General features: G+C 43.6%; 1 long non-coding RNA gene across 2 annotated transcripts in view; it reads right to left on the bottom strand.

Moving 5' to 3' along the window:
• Positions 1 to 12,198: 12,198 nt before the first annotated feature.
• Positions 12,199 to 22,568, bottom strand: part of LOC137638634 (uncharacterized) — a 60,694-nt gene continuing 50,324 nt past the window's right edge. For both annotated transcript variants that reach the window (XR_011044161.1, XR_011044160.1), the window contains exon 4: positions 12,199 to 14,261. This is a non-coding gene — a long non-coding RNA (uncharacterized lncRNA). The remainder of the gene's footprint in view (positions 14,262 to 22,568) is intronic.

Below are 22,568 nucleotides of genomic sequence, written 5' to 3' on the forward strand. Positions count from 1 at the left end.
TCAGTTCATGTACCTGTTTCGCATAGTGTTTGTAAAACACTCTGGATGATTTCCATCAAGTGTATGAACGAAGACGCTCAAAGTCCATATACTGAAAGAAGTTTAGTGATGAAGCAATCTTTCTCGGATCATGACCTGCGGGAGTACTGTCAGGATCCACTCTACTAATAAAGTAGGTGAGCTTCGCCCTCAGTTGTTTTAGGGATAAGTTTGATCCAGAGGTTTCTCCTTTAAAGAGCTGTCCTCCCCTGAAGTCTGAAGTTCTACGAAGATAGACCTTTAGAAACTCTACCGGACATAGAGAGACATCTTCCTTCAGAGGGCAGATTCTCCAGGGACCCCACCTTTTAGTGGGTAGCTCATTCTTAGCGAGAAAGGATGGATCAGGGAAGAGATTCAGTTCTCCTGTTTCTGAGAACTGAATGTGGCCCTCATCCCTAGAAAGGGCCACTATTTCACTAACTCTAGCCCCTGAGGCTATAGCAAACAGAAATATAACCTTTTGAGTTAGATCCTTCAGCGAACAATCTTCATTGTTCAAGGATGAGGCATAATGTAGGACCTTGTGCAAAGACCAAGAGATGGACTTTGGTGGTGCAGCAGGCCTAAGCCTCGCACATGCCTTCGGGATCTTATTAAAAATCTCATTCGCCAAGTCTACTTGAAAGGCATATAGAAGAGGTCTAGTCAAGGCTGAATTGCACGTAGTTATCGTGTTGGCCGCCAAACCCTGGTTATGAAGATGGATAAAGAAGGACATGCAGAAGTTCATTGAAATCTCTCTCGGTCCTTTTGCTTTTACGAAAGCAATCCACTTTTTTCCAAGATGACTCGTATTGTCTTCTAGTTGACTTAGACTTGTATTCTTCTAAGAATTCTATATTGCCTTTTGAAATCCCAAATCTTTTCTTAACCGCTAGGGTAAGAAAATCATCTTTTCTTAACCGCTAGGGTAAGAAAATCATGCAATGAAGGGTTTGGGTTCTCTGTAATAAATTGAAGGCAATTAATCTCTGAACCTTCCGGAGTTGTCCCGGGTTCAGAATTAAGGACAGCCTCAGCCTCTGTTCCTTCCTCAAGGAGGATAGATTGCTCTTGGGCTACCTGGGAGCCAACAGAGCTACTCCCACCTGGAAGGATCACGGTATGTTGAGGACTCTCAGCAGGTGATTGGACGGGATGAACTGGAAATCCTAAGTCTATCCCTTCCATTTCAGAGACATGATGTCTATCATTTAAATTAGAGGATCCTCATATGGGGCTACATATCAAGGTAGTTCCTTGACGGCGCTCGTAATGAAGAGGTCGGATTGCAGTTCGGGGACTTGTTCCCATCTGGTAGAGAATAGGTCTGCGTCCGTGGACCATTCTAACTCTATCGGCCTGAGTAGAGCATCTACTGTCACATTGCGGATCGGTTGCATGTGAACTGCTGACAGGTGACATCCCTTTAAGTAAGGGATGGCTAACTACACCTAGAATGTATGAGACGTTCCTTAGCATCGTCAATTGCAGCGTCTCGTTATCGCTTCGGAGTCCCAGATCAGCCATAGACAATCTGATCTGCTTGGAGAGAGTTTCCCTACTCATGACTGGACCAACATGGTCTTGGGATTTTCGGGCTTTGACCTTTGTTAGGGGAAGCAATTAAGGAAGGACCGCTATCGGTCTTTTTAGGCGTCTTCGAGCGTTTGATGCTTGTTTTCTCCAGGCTCCCAGCGCATCTTGCAGCAGTGCTCTTAGCACAGGGCCTGCCTCTATTGCAAACTGGAGAGAGATCAGGGTCAGGGTTCCTCCCTGTTCTCGGTTTGGGAATCTGACTGATTACCGGTCTCTCTTGACAGACCTTGCCATCTCCTTTTACCTTCTCAAAGGAAAGGAGACTTGGAGTGACAACAGGCTTCAATGGCTTTTCAGTCATTGAAACCTTTGAGCCGGAGAGAATCGAGACTAGTTGAAGTTTATCTTTCATCCACGATGTTCCGGGGACCGGATCATTTCTTCAGATGTTCATAGATCAGCCACCTTGGGCGCTGCCCACCCCAGCCTCTTGTCCAGGAACATTGTTGCCTGAACATTACTTAGGCTTACATATTGCATGACTGTGTCTGCCAATTTTATGAAGGCAGCTAGGACTCTGTCTAGTCTGACGAGTATCTTTCCTAGGAAGTGCGTTACTTTGTGTAACTTGAATTCTAGATAGGAGGGGAAAGGGTGATTGACTGGAAGTTGCCGATAGACGACTTTCAGGTCTGCCGAACACCCTTTTTTGCAGCGGGATCCTTATGTTCAGGAGGATAAACATCCTGAACTCTGTTTTATTTGGACTTGTTGAGTGGCGATAAGTCCTGAATGACTCTGAATTTTCTTGAGTCCTTCTCGTAAACACACAACGGCCTTCCCTGGAATTCGGTGGGCTAAAGTTTTCTTACCACCTGTATGCTCTAGAGCTCTCAGGTAAACTCCTCCAGGAGGGTTTTGGATTATCGGAGGAGTTGAGGAAATGGTGGTAGAGACATCACCTCTCATCTTAGTCCCATCTTGATTAGGCCATGGACCCAAGGATCGAAGGTCCAGTGATCCTAAAGGAATCTCCCTCCTACTAGAAGCATTTCTATGCTTCGACTGATCAGTAGGAATATCTTTTCAACCATCTGTCTGTGACAGCTCGGTCACTACAACTGTGGATTGTTGTTGAACCGCTCGAAATGGATTTCCAGACCTCTCCATCTTCCTTTTAGGTTGGGGACCCACAACCTTAGAAGATTCTCTTTTTGAAAGGATGCCCCACTTTTGGAGAAGTCCTACTTTCTCCGTGGAGGCGTTCTTAATCACTTTCTTGACTACCTCGTCTGGAAAGAGGTCTTTACCCCAGATGTTGGAAGATATTAGCTTTCTTGTATCGTGTTTCGCTGTTGCGTTAGATAACACAAACTCCCTACATGTTCTTCTAGCCTTTATAAAGGCATAAAGGTATTTTACCAAAGTAGCCATATGTATTTTGGCTAAGACCTTGAGCATGTCTGGGGTATCTTGATGAGCCGAACAGAACTCTATGTAGATTTGTAGAGATAAGGAGGCTGCAAGTCTCTCCTTTGTTTCTTGTTCATCCTGTAAGAGAAACTCAGATAATTTTGGAAGATTTTCCTTAAATTTTCGACTGGCGACATCCGCCTCAAGTCTTCCTACTGAAAAGGTGAAATGGGCCTCCTTCCAGTTCTTCTCCAGTCTAGGAAATCCTAGTGACAGAGGCTCGCACTTCTTGAGTGTAGGACACGGTTTACCTGTCTCTACTGCCTCAGTGACATATTTGAAAGCCTTCTCTGTAAAGGGGAATGAAATTGAAACAGGAGCAAGAAAGGAAGAGTGCTTGTTACCTGGTGTGGATACCTTCGACACCAAGTAACCCGCCTTTTCTATGCTGCTTGATAGGATAGCCTGTGCTTTATCATTGTCGAGACTCATAACCTCCTTTGATTCCGTTCCTTTTCCTGATGTTGGTTCATCCTTCAGTCTAATGAAACAGTTCGGGAAAGCGTCAAAGCTTGGCCAGAACTGGATTTTGTCCAAAGGAACAGCACCCATCTTCTCCGAGATGTAGAGTTTGCCATTTAAAATCGGCATTAGCTACGCAAACCTCCAGGGATTGGTTTTGGAGCATGTCGGAAGGTCTTGATCTACGAGTCGTTTGTACGACCCTTTAGGAGCGACAAGTGGAGCTTTACCAAGCTCTACCTTGCATTTCGCTTCCTGCTTTGTGCTCTGTTTGCACAAATTTTCTACTAGATTCTTGACTTGGGCCCATAACTGGTTCATTCCATCTAAAACAGGGATAGAAGGCGGAGATATTGATGTCGTTTGCTCATGAGCCTGTTGGGACGGAGACAATTCCAACCCGACATTCTCCCCTTCTTCCCGTGGGCGCTTTATGCCCTCCTTCCCGAAGGTTATCTGGCCATCGGGAAATGTACCTCGTGTCTGGGGTACCACTATTTCCTTACTCGCTGTTGGAAATAGTAACCTACACATCTTGTCATTAGGCAGGTAAGGTCCTGGAGAGATTTTCTGAAAGCCTCTCACCCAGTTGCGTAGTTTGAAACGAGCTGCATCCCTAGTCTCTACCGACTTGGGATTCTTGAAACCTTCGGACAATAGGGCCCAACATACTTTGCAGGCCTGCGGGTTCCAATACTGCAGGTGTTCGAAAATAATATTGCAGGGGGCATGAAACCTGCATGCATTATGTCCGTAAAAACACTTACTCTTAGTTTTGCAGAAGACTGCAACACATGACATCTGATGTTCCTCCTGTAAAGAAAGGAAAACAAAATGAGTATACGATTGATTATCTCACTGATAACCAATATATCAAAGGTCATATCTTAACAGAATAGCTTAGGATAGCAAGCTATAAAGGTATAGTAGGAGACACATACTTGTGTATCCCTTGCAAGCAAATGCTGGTAACTCCCCTCAGTATTAAATGATAGCAATTTCCTTTTTGAAGGAATTCCAACTGAAAAAGGGGGTTTTCTAACCCCTAGGGGTAGGGAAGTGTATACTTCACTGTCCCTTTCATACTAAATACTGTGGGGTACGGAAGACTGATTTCTCAATCAGCTTAACGAAGAAACACTATTCCTTCAATGTAAGAGCGGCTGCAGCATAGGCTCGCATGAGGATACCCAAGATATGCTAGAAATAGTTGCTGTATAATCATACTGTAGTTTTCTATTTGCAGTATGCACTACAGTGATGCCTCAGGATACGAAATTAATCCGTTCAGGATGCGGTTTCGTATCCTGATATTTTCGTATCCTGAGTCGCGTTTTACATGTAAATAGCCTAATCCGTTCCAAGCCTTATAAAAAGTCACCTTTTCTTTCATAAACACGCTAAACTGTAGTAATAAACATGCATTGCAGCCATTTCTATCATTCAATAATTAACACAACCGTTAAAAACAGCCTAATCCATTCCAGAAACCACTATGAGATTATTCAATAATGTACAGTACGTAGTTATAGCCAAGTTATCCCCCCCAAGCCCAAAGAAAACGGTCCGTTTTCTTTACTACGGTACGATACTGTATAAAAGTTACGGTACTGTATGTACGTAAAGCATTTAGATCAGTGAAGGTGTATTGTTACTGTACCTGTACGTACACCTAAATTAATGATTGATACTGTACCTGTACACTCTGAAAAAAAGGTTACAGTTAATTAGTGTAACAAAAAAGTTGAAACTTACCTTTTGATTGAGACGATGTCCGATAGCGAAGTCGCGGCAGAGGAGGATGGCATAAGGCAGAAAACGTAACAAGTGACAGACTACGTACAGTAATTTACACACTTAACACATTAACACTTAAACTTTACAAAATAAAAAAAATGGCAGAAATAATTAACACTTAACATTACGTATGGAAAACTATAAAATGAAAGAAAAAATTACTTTAACACTTAACGGTAACATAAAACTTAAAATTGAATTTTTTTTTTTTTGCCTTTTTATAACTTTACGTTTTTCTTATTTTCTAAATCTCTTCTACTTCTTCATCACTTTCTTTTTTCTGTTTCTTTTCTTTACTTTCACCTTCTACTTCTTCATCTCTTTCTTTTTTCTGTTTCTTTTCTTTACTTTCACCTTCGTCTTGGCCTACCAATACCGCTGGCCTCTTTAATAAGAAACTATCCATTGAAGCTTGTTTCTGCCTACTTTTCAACACATTTCTAAAATGCGTTAGGCAAACGTCATTGCAGTGTTGAAGCGCACGGTTGGTATAAACTTTTTCTGGATGTTCCTTTTCGACGTAGTCTGCCATTTTATGGAAACATGCAAGAATTTCCTTAATGTCTGCCGTTTTCAAAGGTGCAACATCCTCCTCATCACCGCTAGAGAACTGCTCTTGAACATCACTCACTTGCATCGTCTCCAACTCCTTCAAGTCGTCCGTCGTCAACTCCTCGTGGTGCTCCTCGATAAGTTCATCGATATCTTCCGCGCTAACTTCCAGCCCCATGGACGTACCAAGATGTACGATGTCAGCCACCTCAGACTGTTGAATTGGTTTAGGATCGTCAACGATCTCGGCTTCTCCTCCAGGCTTCCCGAACCCCTCGAAGTCTCGTGCAGAGACAGCATCGGGCCACAGCTTCCTCCAAGATGAGTTTAGGGTACGCCTCGAAACTTCCTGCCAAGCGAGATCGATGAGTTTGAGGCATATCATGATGTTGAAGTGATCTTTCCAAAATTCACGCAGAGTGAGGTTTGTACTCTCTGTGACTTGGAAACATCTCTTGAAGAGATGCTTCGTGTACAATTTTTTAAAATTAGAAATAACTTGCTGGTCCATGGGCTGGAGGAGAGGGGTGGTGTTAGGCGGTAGATACAGGACCTTTATGAAGGAATACTCGGCCAGAAGATATTCCTCGAGGCCAGGAGGGTGAGCTGGAGCATTGTCCAACACCAGCAGACATTTCATAGGGAGGCGGTTTTCTTCCAAATATTTTCGGACAGTCGGACCGAAGCAGACATTCACCCAATCAATGAACAGTTGCCTCGTTACCCAGGCTTTTGCATTCGCCTTCCACATCACGGGAAGGTTCTCCTTAATAACTTTGTGGGCTTTGAAGGCTCGGGGATTTTCTGAATGGTACACCAGCAGGGGCTTTATCTTGCAGTCCCCACTGGCGTTTGCACAAAAAGCAAGGGTAAGCCTGTCCTTCATAGGCTTATGTCCGGGTAGCCTCTTCTCCTCCGCCGTGATGAATGTCCGACGAGGCATTTTCTTCCAGAAAAGCCCAGTTTCGTCGCAATTGAAAACTTGCTGCGAAGTGTAGCCTTCCTGCAGAGTCAACTCCTCGAACGTTTTAACAAAGGCTTCGGCAGCCTTCGTGTCCGAGCTGGCTGCCTCCCCATGCCGTACCACTGAATGGATGCCAGTCCTTTTCTTGAACTTCTCAAACCACCCACGAGAAGCCTTAAACTCTGGGGGTTCCTGCTGGGATGTTCCTTCTCCTGCTCCTTCTTCGGCCTGAGCACGCACGAGATCACCGAAAATGGCGGAGGCCTTCTGGCAAATTGTAGTCTCAGTGATGGTGTCTCCTGAGATCTCTTTGTCCTTGATCCACACAAGAAGCAGCCTCTCCATCTCGTCATGCACGTGCGTTCTCTTGTTGGAGAAAATAGTGACGCCCTTAGAAGGTGTTGCTGCTTTGATGGCCGCCTTCTGCTTCAGGATGGTGCCTATCGTAGACGGATTCCGGCCATATTCCTTGGCGATCGCACTTAAACGCATGCCAGACTCGTACTTTTTAACAATTTCAAGTTTCGTCTCCATCGAGAGCATCGTCGTCTTCTTCTTTCCTTCGGCAACATTCTTGGGACCCATGGCTTCAGTAATACGTAATATAATACACTACGTAACGTTATATACAGTCTATGTATAGTAAACACTAATACAGTACAGTGCACAGTAACGAAAGTTTATTAACGATAACACGTGGCGTACGAATGTACTGTATATTAACACAAAGTCAAACAAGCGAAAGCACACAACACAATGTCTGTTAACGATACCGCGGTCGGAACAAAAAGAGAGAGAGAGATGAACGCCCGTGCGTAGGCAAGCTGGGATGGTTGCCGACCAATAGGAAAGCAGGATCTTATGGCGTCAGCTAGCGTCTGAGTAGGGAGATAACCAATGGGTGAGCGGGAGGCTGTAAGTGAGTCTACCCAAGTTCAAAGTCTGGCGGCGCGCGCTTTTTAAAATTACTCTCGGCGAAGAGTTGGGATCTCGTAAGGTTTTCGTATCCTGAAATTTTATCCGTATCCTGGGGCATAAAAATCTTCGAATCACTTCGCATCCTGAATTTTTCGTAAGCAGAAACTTTCGTATCCAGAGGTATCACTGTATATTGCAATATACTGGCTACTGTATAATTATATATAGCATGATCCAGCCAATGTGTTGCCTTTCTGGTAAGCAACTGACTGTACGGTCCAGCTGGCATGATGCCAACTGGACTGGGGCAAGGAAAGACATATATTTGTATATATCCCACCCAACTTATTTGCTGTGACCCCCCTTACAAAATTAAAACATAGTTTCCTAATCATGGAGACTCGAGGATAAGGGCTCTGCCCTTTAAGGGTTAGGAGTGTAACCTCCAGTCCTTAAAATTTTAATATTGCAGGGTAATCTGAAGATTGATTTCTAATCAGAATATTGAAGAATTGAATTCTTTCAATATGAGATTGGGTTCCACAAATATTTGGGTAGGATTTTCAAATATATTGGAAAACACTACTAGTATAAAATATACAGAAGCTTTCTATTTGCAGTATATCCTATACTGCAAAAATACTAACTACCTGTCTGAACATATACTGTAGTTCAGCCAGCATGTCGTCGGCATAGCTTGCTAATGCTAGCACATCTAACCTGCTAGCTAAAAGAAAGAGATAGCATGGAGAACAGGCTACCTAATACTGTATAAATATACAGTAAAAGGGATTTAAAAGTACCTTCTCCAGAAGGAAGGGTCAAATGGAAGGGGAGAATATAAAATTCAAGCTTCCATCCAGCTACAGTACTGTCGCCGGCAAGGATCTGTCTAAACCTTGCCGGCCGGCAACGCTAGCCAGTACTGCTGGCCGGCCGTATCAGTACAGTCGGCGTGCTGCCGGTTGAGTAGGCACCATTCTGTGCCGGCCTGGTAGGCAGCACTCCGGCAGTAGCCACTGTTACTAGCAGTTCAAGAAAGAACTGAAGAACCTTTGTAAACAGAAGGGACTTCCTACTTACCGCCAACATGGGCCGGCAGTGCCCTGGTTGCCTGCCAGCAGTCACCATGATTGCCGGTCGGCAGCAGCCATGACTGCCGGCCGGCAACTAATATGGCCAGCAGCTCACAGCTGTCATTACTGCCGGCCGACAGATGTTAAGACCGCCAGCCGGCAGCTGTCAACTGTAAGAGGGGGAGTCTGGTCGATTACGGTTGCCGGGATTCGCAAACATAAAGGGATAGAAGGGAAGGGAAAAGAGGGTCCTGTGAAAGGTGCAGCAGGAGCCGGCTGTAGCCTGTCCTGCCCCACCTAACAAACTCCGTTCCTGTATTAGAACTATCCCATGTGGCTAAAGAATTCTATTCCTTAGCCTAGGGTTAGATTAATACGATTAAGAGGTTGGTAGCACCCTTGCCACCACCTCTAATGGTAAGGAAACGGGATTGTAGTGCTAGTGTCCCCTAAGCATTAGAAGAATTCTATTCCTCAGCCTAGGGTCCACTAACACGACTAGTCTGCTAGGTCACAGGAAGAAGGGTCATATTGTACAGACCCTTCAGGAGTGGCCTAGGGAGGTCTAGCCTCCTATGTCGGTAGCCTAACATAGCAAAAGAATTCTATTCATCTTGCCAGGTAGCTACCGACCACAGACTAAATACTCTGAGATTCTGGCCAAAACCCCAAAAACCTGCATCTGCGGTTACAATGGAAGGGCAGAAAAAATCGTAGGATAGTCATGCCTGAATTAAGAATTCGAGGCCGACCCACTAAGGTTGTAGCCTGAGGCTATACTCAGAGGGAAGAGGGATTACCCTTAAATCTCCCTTTTTTGAGAGGTGTAAAGTTTCATTCAATTTAAAGAGATACCCATCTCTGCATAATTGAAATCACCATACACAAGGGTAACCGGGGAATGTCTAAACGTATAATAACACGCCTAGGTTAGGTCACCTAGGCGAGACGAGATCTCGGTTACCTCACTCTCCGAGACTCTAACTATACGATCGACATGGAAAGGAAAAATATGCACAATGTAAATATCTTTACAAGAATATATTGCCTAAATAGCTAACATAATTAAATAATTAATTAATGATATATGATGCTATTAAAAAAACCGGGAAGTCGCTCTGCTGACTAAATAACATGCCCAACGAACGACAGCGCTCATAGCGCCTCCAGTACAGGCTAGCTCTAAACACAATAAATTACTCAAATTTCACTGTGAAAAGGGAGCTAAAAGTTATTCATTGTAACAACCCAATACTCAACTTTCCAAAGGCGAAAGAAGTTGGAGAATGCATAATAAAATCCTTGAAAATCAATCCAAAAGTTAGATCAACAGGGAAAACCACCACTGAGCGAAATCGCTACAAAATTAGGAATGTCCGCCATCTTGGGAATGGCACTGGGGTGGTGGTCAATAGTAGTACGGGAACGAGGGTAACCTTGTTACGGTCCCCCTTCTATTTTTTTGCCACGTCCCCTTTGAAGCGTAAACGCTATTAGGGGGGCAGATTGCTATGTGACGTGTCAAGAATGCGTCCTCTGATATTATGCGATATCCTTGAGAAAATTTTAAGGATATTCGCTCCAGGAGTTAGAATTCTGGAACCTGAAGGTTAATTCTCTGGGAATATCACTGTAGTATAATATATCCCTTTGGAAGATACCTTAGGAACTTCCATCAGGACGACATGGCTTGAGCCCCAAAAAATATATATATATACAATACCATTTTTTAAACTTTAAATTTCTATAAAAAAAATATAGATAATTCTACGACCATATTCTTCTGCATTTTTAGGAGCTTATTTCCACACCTTTCTGTAAAATATATACAATAAAATAATGCTACATTCATTTATAAAAAAATATAATTTCAATAACCAGAGTGGGGTTATACAGTATATATATATAATAAAACAAAGGTATCCAACCCTCAAACAGTAATCACATTATATAATATTTCAAGTCTGCCAAAGGAAACTATGATTAAAGTCTGCTGCCAGGCTATACCTAAATCAATATTTATAGTGGATGCGTATAATTACTGTATAACAAGGGTTACCAAAAGACACTTGTACATTGGAAGTAACATTAGCCTACATAAAATTTCCAACAATGAAGGGAAAACTATGATTGAAATTCTGTGCAATCAATAAATAGCATGGCCTTTGATACCATACCTTACTTTGCAACAATGAACGGACTGTCGGTTCAGGCATCCTCCCCTCCCATTGACCGACGACGAAGCAAAACATTGCATTTGTCTGCGGTACATGATGTTTGCTTTTGCTTTATACCTCGCTTAGTTTGCAATGACAGTTTGCAGTACAAAGCCAAATATTTTACCATTATTTTCCTTCCTTACGTTATTTTTTTAGGTTCATGATATTCAAGAGGGTTTTTTTCTTTAAAAAATTCATCTATTTTTATTTGTTTGCATAACATTTGTAGGTAAAAAACAGCATATAAAAAAGTTCTATAAAGTTTTTTCAACGCTCGTTTCACTTCAACTCTTATTTCGTATAATTTTTCAAGATAGGGGATATTTTTTTCAAGGTAATACTAATCATCTACCTTTAATCTGTGTGACCAAAGAACCAGGTAGATATTACGCAAACTAAGAGAAGTATAAAGCCAAAATGAACATCATGTACCGGGGATAAATGCAATGTTTTGCTTTGTCGTCAGTCAATGGGAGGGGAGGATGACTGATCCAACAGCCAATCAGCGACGAGCTTTCAAACGGTGGTTCAGCTCCAGTTGCCAGCTAGGATGAAATAGATTTTAATAGTAGGACCTACAAGCGTGGCATGAATGATGCTTTCAAAGATTACTACTGGCAGGACCAAGACCAAAGTAAGGAATATAGAAAAGAAAGAGATGTGTTCATACTGTAGCAAAATGGGACATGGACACTCTCCAGGTAATGTGAGGAAAAGAGAGAGTGCTGGCTATGGGCACACATGAAAACAATATAGCAAGAAGCATCACTTTTGAAAATGTGTGCAGAGGTAAAAACCAAGCAAAATTGGGTACAGGATCGATAGTCTGACAAGTATTAGGGTGCTATGTTTGATTCCCTCTCCACAGTTGCTGCCTTTAGTCATAACCCTTGAACATAAAGTCTACAACCAGCTCTCAGGTAGGTAGGTGAAACTTGGCTCCGCGCCTCAACCATTTGTCCACCTTGGAATGACTGCCCTCCACAAAACCTATAAAAGCCTAAGCTTTAATCTCGCTTCAGAACCAAGCAAAGTCGTCATACCCTGTAAAGCTGACACTGGCTGCTAAAGTTGCTTAGCGAGCATCAGTCGTCCATCGACTCTGCTTGATGAAGAATTACCTCATCCCTGTCACAGGAACACTTAGACAAGCTGCTCCAAGAATCTGAATGCGTAATCATGAGCGAAATTGAAAATGGGCGTATGGATCTTTGATGAAGTTGGGATAGGATTATAGCTCTTACAAAAAACACTTGCTCAAAGACAGAAGTCTTCTGCCGTCTATTAGGTTGGAAAATAATGGTAGATATCAGTCACTTCAAACACAGTGCTGAATCCATTCTGCTTTGCCTCGGTGGAGGGAGTTGTGGCCAATGCCTTTGACAAGGGTTGATACAGTACTTATGTCTTAGGATGTAAAAACCTTATCTCTGTATACCATAAAACACTTCGTTGTTTAGGAATCAGCCTGTTGATGATATATATCCAACACTTGGCTCGGAAACTTGAAGGAGAAAACCTTGCAATACAAATTTCACATGACCCATGTACCTGGTGAGAAACATCGTGCTGCTGGCATTATCTCCCATCACCCAACTGGCAAGGGTCGTAATCCCAAGATGCACCTACGGGATGATAGACATGCCATTTCACAGAAAGATACCTCGGAAACCAACCTTCCCTTACATATGGCATGCCTTTCTTTTCAACTTTCGCTGCATTGAGGCACAGCAAGTTTATGTCTAAGACACTGCTCACCTGGCTGCAGCCTCTTCCCTGATTTCTCTGCATATGGTAAACAGGAACAGGGTTCATATAGCAACAAGCAGTGATGCGAACATGTCCAGTTTAGTAAATATTACCATTAAAGTGGGCATGCCAGAATTGTGGCATGAACTACCTGAACCTCTACAAGAATATCATTAATTCCACGACCACCTACACAGTACTCAGTGGACAGAGTAACAATCTTCAAAGACCATGTGGTGATATCACCTTCACTCAGCCAAGACTGTTTGACTGCTTTACATGCTGCCCACACATGCCTGCCCACAAAGACGTATCATCGATGACCACAAAAACCATGTCTATTTTTTGTCCTAGAATTGCCCCTGCAGTCACTGCTTTTAGGATCAGCTGCAACCATTGCAATCGTATGGCAACATCTCTGCCCCGTGCACCACTTGACCCCCATTGACCCCATATGTCCATTCCAGTCTCTATTCTCAGATTTTTTCCATTACAAAAGGAGTGAACTACCAAGTCATCGACAGATACTCCAACTGACCCATTATTGAATGCACATTGGGAGGTTCCACTGGGCTCATTGATAGCCTACGCAAATCAATCGTTCCATAGGGCGTAGTTGATGAATTTTCATTTGATTCACGTAACTTCTTGAAAAATTGGGGTGTGCACTCTCATCTCTTAGCTGATGCCTCCCCCCCCCCCACACATCAATTGCATGCCGAGATTGGAGTAAAGATAAAAAGGCTCATTACTATACAAACACATGACTATATGGCGACCGAGACTCAACTCCTACCAGCAATCGATATTACAATAAAGAAACTGTCCATACAAAGATACCAAACTCTCTCCAGCTCTGTGTTTTTGGGAGGTCTGTCAAGGATTTCATTCCAAACCCCCCACATCAATTAAGAGCACCGGTCTGAACATACAAGATGACTACCACCTCTCTTAGTTGCCAACAAAACCTAAAATGGAACCAACGTGCACAAATAATAGAAATCAGTCAATATGACCAGTATGTGTTGCGAATTTGATGGCTCGGGTAAAGTAACATTTCGAAACAGGAATCTACCCGTGTAACTACAGAGACCATGGCTTATTCATTGATGATGACATTCGGAATTGGGTCTAGCCCACCTGTTCGCCTCTGATGTCCCCCAAGACAACCTCACATCTAACTCGAAGTCCTCTTTCATCACAAAAGACGCCTGCAATACTTACGATTCCTCAGTCGCCAAGTATTGACCCTTTACAGTTCAATGAGGCCCTGCCGCCAAACAGTCTCCCTGCTGCAATCGCCAGTATCTGATGAGTTTGTCAATTTGCCCATTCGTCCTGCCCGGGCCACAAATGGGAATGCGCAAGTCTTGGTGTATTCTCAACCTCCTCTTCCACCAGATGACGGATTTGTTCAGCCTCCTCAGACGCAACTGGACAACAGGACTTCTGACAGCACCACCAGGCATGGTGCGCAAACAAAACAGTGACCTGTGGGACAAAATAAACCTCTTTTGTTTGCCCCTGAAGCCTAATGGGATAATCCCCCCCCCCCACAAGACAGCATACATAGTGTTATTTTCAGAAACATTTTTTACTATCTAGTGCTCAGTGACTATTTTACCAAAAACTGAAAAACATATGTGAACACATTATCCTTCTATAAGTCAGTTATTGTTATTCCTATGTGCATGGCTACTTAGAAATCTAGCAAAAAGACTTGAGGTAGAGAATAATTTTCACGTACTGTAGTATTATATGATAATGAATTTTGTTTCAGATAGCCTCATCATTTGTGACTTACAAATAAATGTGATCATAGTTAAGTGCAATTAAAAAAGTGTTATTAAAAACTCACAACCTGCTATATTTTTGGACTTTTTTTTTTAATAAATGAAAAGGAGTAAAGTAGCAATCTTCTCTGGCATATCTATCACTGCGACAATTTGTACACAAAATTATTAAACAAAATTTTTTTTAATTGTTTGTCTATCTATCATTTATGATTTTTCATGCACCTGACAGCCAGGTAGGTGAAATGCACACCAGGAAATTCATCTACTCATCTATTCATATTGAGCAGGCCTTCACCTGTCGGTAAACTTGAAAGCATAGACATGAAATGTCAGTTTGCACTCCATACCCAACTCTTTTCAAAACTCTAAATAGAATTCAAATATTACTGTGATACATATATAGTTATGGAAATGCCAAAATATGTTATTTTCCTTAGTAAAATAAATTTTTGAATATACTTACCCGATGATCATATAGCTGCATCCCTGCTGCCCGACAGAAAAAACCTACGGGCGGAATACGCCAGCGATCGCTATACAGGTGGGGGTGTACATCAACAGCGCCATCTGTCAAGTAGGTACTCAAGTACTCGATGTCAACAAAGAACCAATTTTCTCCTCTGTCCCACTGGTTCTCTATTGGGGAGGAAGGGTGGGTCCTTTAATTTATGATCATCAGGTAAGTATATTCAAAAATTTATTTTACTAAGGAAAATAAAATTTTTCAATATCAAACTTACCCGATGATCATATAGCTGATTCACACCCAGGGGGGTGGGTAGAGACCAGCATTACAAGTTGACATTATGAGCTAAGTATTCCGTATTTCATTTTAGCAGTTATTCAAAATAACAAGCATAAAATAAATAAGTACCTGGTAAGGAAGACGACTTGAACAATTACTCTGCCTTTTTAAGTACGTCTTCCTTACTGAGCCTCGCGATCCTCATAGAATGCTGAGCGACTCCTAGGAGCTGAAGTATGAAGGGTTGCAACCCATACTAAAGGTCCTCATCAAAACCTCTAATCTAGGCGCTTCTCAAGAAATGATTTTGACCACCCGCCAAATCAAGTAGGAGGCGAAAGGCTTCTTAGCCTTCCGGACAACCCAAAAATATTTCAAGAGAAAGATTAAAAAGGTTCTGGAATTAGGGAATTGTAGTGGTGGAGCCCCCACCACTACTGCACTCGTTGCTACGAATGGTCCCAGAGTGTAGCAGTTCTCGTAAAGAGACTGGACATTCTTAAGATAAAAGACGCGAACACTGATTTGCTTTTCCAATAGGTTGCGTCGAATATATTTTGCAGAGGTCTATTTTGTTTAAAGGCCACGGAAGTTGTGACAGCTCTAACTTCGTGTGTCCTTACCTTCAGCCAAGCTTGGTCTTCCTCATTCAGAAGGGAATGAGCTTCTCGTATTAACAGTCTGATAAAATAGGATAAAGAATTCTCTGACATAGGCAAAGATGGATTCTTAACTGAACACCATAAAGCTTCAGACGGGCCTCGTAAAGGTTTTAAAATAGAACTTAAGAGCTCTTACAGGACATAATACTCTTTCTAGTTCATTTCCAACCATACGATAAGTTTGGAATATCGAACGATATTGGTCAAGGCCGAGAAGGCAGCTCGTGTTTGGCTAGAAAACCAAGATGTAGAACATGTAGCCGTTTCGGATGAGAATCCGATGTTCTTGCTGAAGGCATGAATCTCACTGACTCTTTTAGCTGTGGTTAAGCATATCAGAAAAAGAGTCTTAAAGGTGAGATCTTTCAGGGAGGCTGATTGAAGTGGTTCGAACCTGTCTGACATAAGGAATCTTAGAACCACGTCTAAATTCCAACCAGGTGTAACCAAGCGACGCTCCTTCGTGGTCTCAAAAGACTTAAGGAGGTCCTGTAGATCTTTATTGTTGGAAAGATCTAAGCCTCTGTGACGGAAGACTGATGCCAACATGCTTCTGTAACCCTTGATAGTGGGAGCTGAAAGAGATCGCTCTTTCCTCAGATATAAGAGGAAGTCAGCTATTTGAGTTACAGAGGTACTGGTCGAGGATACGGATACTGACTTGCACCAGTTTCGGAAGATTTCCCACTTCGATTGGTAGACTCTAAGGGTGGATGTTCTCCTTGCTCTAGCAATCGCTCTGGTTGCCTCCTTCGAAAAACCTCTAGTTCTCGAGAGTCTTTCGATATTCTGAAGGCAGTCAGACGAAGAGCGTGGAGGCCTTGGAGTACCTTCTTTACGCGTGGCAGACGTAGCAGGTCCACCCTTAGGGGAAGTGTTCTGGGAACGTCTACTAGCCATCGAAGTACCTCGGTAAGTTATTCTCTCGCGGGCCAGAGGGAAGCAACTAGCGTCAACTTTGTCCCTTCGTGAGAGGCGAACTTCTGCAGTACCTTGTTGACAATCTAGAACGGAGGGAATGCATATAGATCTAGATGAGACCAATCTAGTAGAAAGGCATCTATAAGAACTACTGCTGGGTCCGGGATAGGTGAGCAAAGTATTGAGAGCCTCTTGGACATCGAGGTTGCGAAGAGATCTATGGTTGGCTGGCCCCAGGTGACCCAAAGTCTCTTGCATACATCCTTGTGGAGGGTCCAATATGTTGGAATTATTGTCCCTTCCTACTGAGACAATCTGCTAAGACATTCAAGTTGCCTTGGATGAAACTCGTTACTAGTGAAAAGTCTAGACCTGTTGAACAGGAGAGGAGGTCACTTGCGAACTCGTACCATGTCAGAGAGTAGGTCCCTCCTTGCTAGGAGATGTACATCAAAGCAGGGAGTTGACCGTGTTCACCTCCACCACTTTGCCTTGAAGGAGAGACCTGAAGCTTTTCCAGGTCAGACGTACTGCCAGAAGCTTCTTGCAGTTGAAATGCATTGTCCTTTGACTCGAGTTCCATAATCCCGAGCATTCCCTACCGCCTAAGGTCGCACCCCAGCCTACGTCCGATGCGTCTGAGAAGAGAACATGGTTGGGAGTCTGAACAGTCAGGGGAAGACCCTTTCAAAGGTTGATAAAGTCCTTTCATCAAGTCAGACCAGACTTATCTTTCCGGAAACCGGGATCGAGACCGCTTCTAGTGTCTTGTCCTTTTCCAGTGAAGAGCTAGATGATACCGAAGAGGACGGAGGTGTAGTCTTCCAAGTGACACCAATTGAACCACGGATGACAGTGTCCTAACCAGACTCATCCACAGCCTGACAGGGCCGTGTTCCTTCTTCAGCATCTTCTGGATGGATAGCAGGGCTGGGGGTTGATCGTCTTGTTCAGCCATGTCCTCCTCAGAGGGTTCCTCATCCGAAACTGATGAGGAAACGGCAACGGAGTGGGCAACGTCTGACTCGCTGAATCCGGTCGCACTGGTGGATGCGTGACGGAGCCGGACACAAGATCATGGTACTGCTGCACAGTCTGTGAACTGTCAACCATGGGGACGCGAGGAAGTACAGCGACAACCCGAAACTGTCTAGACTGTCTGGGTTGTGCAGACAACCCCCTACCGGGTGCTGAGGTTGCCGCACTGCGTCACAACAAGTCACCTCTGCTGGTTGTTGAACGTCTTCCTAGTGACACACTGAACGTCCACAACCACCTCCGAGAGTCGCTTAACGTCAACGTGCGACTGGCAACCCACACTGGGTCGCACCGGTGGAGGAACCATCTCAACTGGCGGACGTGAGTAGGATACCTCAGCGTCAACAGGGCGTACAACCAACCGGTAGGAAGGTTGTTGGCTAGAAGGTTCTTCTCCGTAAAAAATCCTCTATCAAGGACTAAGCTTGGACTGCATGTCTTGCAACAAAGCCCATTAGGGTCTATGGGAGCAGGTGTGGCAACAGACGGGGTTAGCGACTGAAGCGGAACCATTTACCATCCCTGGAACATGTCCGAGAAAAGCTAGGTTATCTCAGTGAGGGTTTCACTGGTGCATAAGCAGCAGACCAGAAGGCAACATTATGTAACTGCTTGACAGTCTGTGAACTGTCAAAAACTGAACTGTCAACCACAACAGGTGCGTGAGGACATACAGCACTGGTGCATTAGTAGCAGACCAGAAGGCAACGTCATGTAACTGCTTGACAGTCTGTGAGCTGGCAACAACCAAAGCTGTGTGGGGAAGCCTCAACTCCTGACTGACTAGTCTGCTGCGGGCGAGTGGCGGTAACCACAGTGGGTTGCGGAGGCTGACACACCGTGTCAAAACACGGCAGCTTGTGGTAGCTCACGCACGGCAACGGAGTGCTCCGTGTGTCTGTGGGAGTCAGCATGCGTCTGGCAGGGTCGACTGCGCATGGGTGGAGGAGCTCTCACAACAAGAGTGTGGGAGCAGGCAGCCATGCTGGGCGCACAACCGTGGCAGGCTGTAGGCCAACGGGTGCATCGTCAACCTTCTCCGCAGTCGGAGTGTGGGAGCAGGCAACAACCAAAGCGGAGTGGTGGTGCGTGGTGGGGACTGCCGTGGGTTGCGGAAACTAACGCATCGCGTCAAAACACGGCAGCTTGACTCCACCTTCCCACTGCTGATGCGGTAGCTCACGCATGTTAACGGAGGGAGCCGCACGTCGGCTAACGTTAACATGCGTCTGGCAGGGTCGATCCCGCATCGGAGGTGGAGCTCTCCGCAGCCGGAGTGTGGGAGCAGGCAGCCTCAGCGTGAGCTGGGCGCACAACCGTGGCAGGTTGTAGGCTAACGAGAGCAGTGTAAACCTTCTCCGCACGAAACTCCTGCATAACCGCAGCTAACTGAGTCTGCATAGACTGCAGTAAAGACCACTAGGGTCTACAAAAGAAGGCAACAAACGGAGCTACTGTCCGTTGTGACTGAGGGTCTAAAACAGCTGGTGCGGCAACAGACGGAGTTACTGCCTGTTGCGGTACCACCTTGCCTCTCTTGGGAGGTGTGCAGTCCTCGGATGACTGCAGCGAGTCCGAACTGACCCAGTGGCTACACCTAGGCCGTTGGACCTGCGCGGAAGGGACCGACTTGCACTTAAAAAGCTGCAAGATTTGGTCCATGGTTTCTACGAGAAACCTCTTCCGCAGACGAGGAATAAATGGGCTCTCTCGTCTTTGTGTGGGTGGGGTGATCACGTCGGCAACGTGTGTAGATACACCCGAAACCACGGAGGGAAACGTCTGTTCGTCGATCAAGGCCTGTGGAACCCATAAGTCGTTCGACATTACTTCTCCCCTGGGCTTGGGAGCTTGTAAGAGGTCCCGGACTAGGTGAACAACTGGCACGAACAGACGAACCCTCGAACGCAACACTGTAACACTTTGCGCATATCACTTTATCACTTTTGATTTTCTGTTTGCACTTATTTCACTGAAATCGAAACTTTAACTGATTTCTACCTGAAACACGCAATCCTATCATTCATTAAAAGGTAGTAATTGCGAAAACAGTTTTACAATGCAACAGAAAAACATAATTAAAGATAAAGAATTCAGTGGCTGGAAAAGAGACTAAACACTAGATCAAATAAACTACGTTTAAAATCTCTCACCGCATAAAGCCTGGGAACAAGAATAAAACTCTAGAAACGTTTTACCTTCTTCCCCTACAGCGACTAGGGAGAAGAGTAAAAAACGAGAACAACGTTACCCGCTTGAACGAAACGTTTATTCTCCTCTCTCTCCCTCCGTCTCTATCTCTCTCTCTCTTCTCTCTTGACTTAGAACCTGAGAGAAGAGCCCAATGATATATCGTTAAAACATATTATTTGCTAAAGGAAAAAACTGAAAGGTTTCCCAAATAAAAAGTTCCTTTATTTAGAATTTAAACCATATAAGCTAAGAAAGAATGAACGAAACGCTAGAATCGGTTTACTCTTACTGCAACGTGAAACCGTGAAATACTCTCTCTCTATCGTAACGATAGAGCGCATGTTGAACGTTCTGAACGTCAACAACTGCGGAGACTAAACTAAACGTTAGTTCACCTTTGAAAACAGTACGAGACTATCAAAGAAATTCTTTCATAAAACATTAAAATTAAAAAAGTATTAAATTCTTAAAAGGTAAATACGATATGACGGGCTCAATGTTAATTAACTTCGGTTCCAAGTAAGGACCGCCTACTATTAGGAAAGGTCGCATATAAACAAACATAAAAATTAATTTTTATAAGTTTATAATAAATGGAAAGTTAATCGAAGAGGCCTATAAAGGCGGAGAGATATAAAATAAATAGATCTATAACTTGTTAAGCAAAATTACCAAAAACCTAAACACACTTCCGTCTAAGGGAAGGGTCGGCCATTTAAAAGTGAAAGAGATTCCATACTCTCTTCGTCACCAACACTTCCGTCTAAGGGAAGGGTCGGCCATTTAAAAGTGAAAGAGAGTCCATACTCTCTTCGTCACCATAATTAAATCTATCCAAAACGAGTTCAAGTTTTGAAATGAAGATAAAACCCCTGCATAGCGAAAGCTCAAAACTGGAATAATGTACTTCACCAAATCGTTGTGAAAACAAATCCAGTTAGGGACGGCGTATTTAGTAGGTCTTGCCTGTGGCACGACAGAGGGAAAATTGGTTCTTTGTTGACATCGAGTACTTGAGTACCTACTTGACAGATGGCGCTGTTGATGTACACCCCCACCTGTATAGCGATCGCTGGCGTATTCCGCCCGTAGGTTTTTTCTGTCGGGCAGCAGGGATGCAGCTATATGATCATCGGGTAAGTTTGATATTGAAAAGTAAGTCTTTCTTACAAGTCTCTGACTGATAATTTAACCAAAGGACAGGCAACAAAGAGAGCATGTTTAGAAGCAGCATCAGACATGGAATTTGTAACAACTTGTTTTGTACTAGTTACAACCGTTGAGCATAATTTTGTTTATGAAAAGGATGACCTAACCAAGAGGTATGGCATCAGTGACAGGATTAAAAAAAAACTTTGAGTTCCCAAGAAATACAAAGAGTACGACAATAATCTTCAAAGAATAAGAAACTGAAGCCAAAGAGATGACAAATGAACTATGAAAATACTGTATCAGCCTGGTCACTTTAATTTAAAAAATAAGCCATATTATAGAGTACATTGGAACCTTTCTCTTGAGCGAGTAAAACTTGGTACAATGAAAATTGCAAGAAACATTAACGAAATAAATATCCAGGAGTTGGTTAAAACTTGATTTTTATATATATTTTTTTGCTCAGGTTTTTTTCACAAGTACAAAAATAAAACATTCACCATTACAGCTGTTTTTGTTTCACTTTTCTTCAAACATGCACAACGTTTTTGTTTTAAGGCCAGTTTTAAAGTACTGTATGTAAGTATATATAATTGGAAAGAGGGCCCATTTTTTCATGGCCTAAAAATACAAACCATTCCAAAAATTTTATAATACTTAGGGTAAGAAAAAAAGTTTAGAAATACAGCTGAGTCAGCTATTTTATATATAATTAATAATAAAAAAAAAGTGACATGCCCAGAAAATGCAACTGGGCCAACAATAAAAATGACACGCCCCCAAAAAAGGGATTTTGACGTAGGAAAAATCTATTTCTGGGCGGGAGACCCGTGCCGCCCAGTGAAATGCTCCTTAAGCACCATTTCTAAGGTATATAACTGCTATATATTACCAGAGAAAAAATTGCATGGGAATGCCAGGTTGAACCCCGCTCGCTCACCTGTATAAGGTGTGGATATAATACTGGGGCATGATAAATCACAACCAGAGGCCTCGCACCATTTAGATATCTCCTGTCAAAATCCCCGAACAGCGAGGTGCCGTTCAACATCGTACTACTACTAGCCAACCCACGCCAGTGACGTCACTCCTTATAGCACCCCAGATTAGGGCCCAATTAGGGAGGGACGGGTGGGTTCACTGGGCGGCACGGGTCTCCCGCCCAGAAATAGATTTTTCCTACGTCAAAATCCCTTTTCTGGGCTCCGACCCGTGCCGCCCAGTGAAATCGTACCAGAGAATGGGGACCCAATATGGCTAACTACCTGAAGGGAATAACACAAAATTAATA

The sequence above is a fragment of the Palaemon carinicauda genome, chromosome 3 (assembly GCF_036898095.1).
Source record: "Palaemon carinicauda isolate YSFRI2023 chromosome 3, ASM3689809v2, whole genome shotgun sequence".
Taxonomy (NCBI): Eukaryota; Metazoa; Arthropoda; class Malacostraca; order Decapoda; family Palaemonidae; genus Palaemon; species Palaemon carinicauda.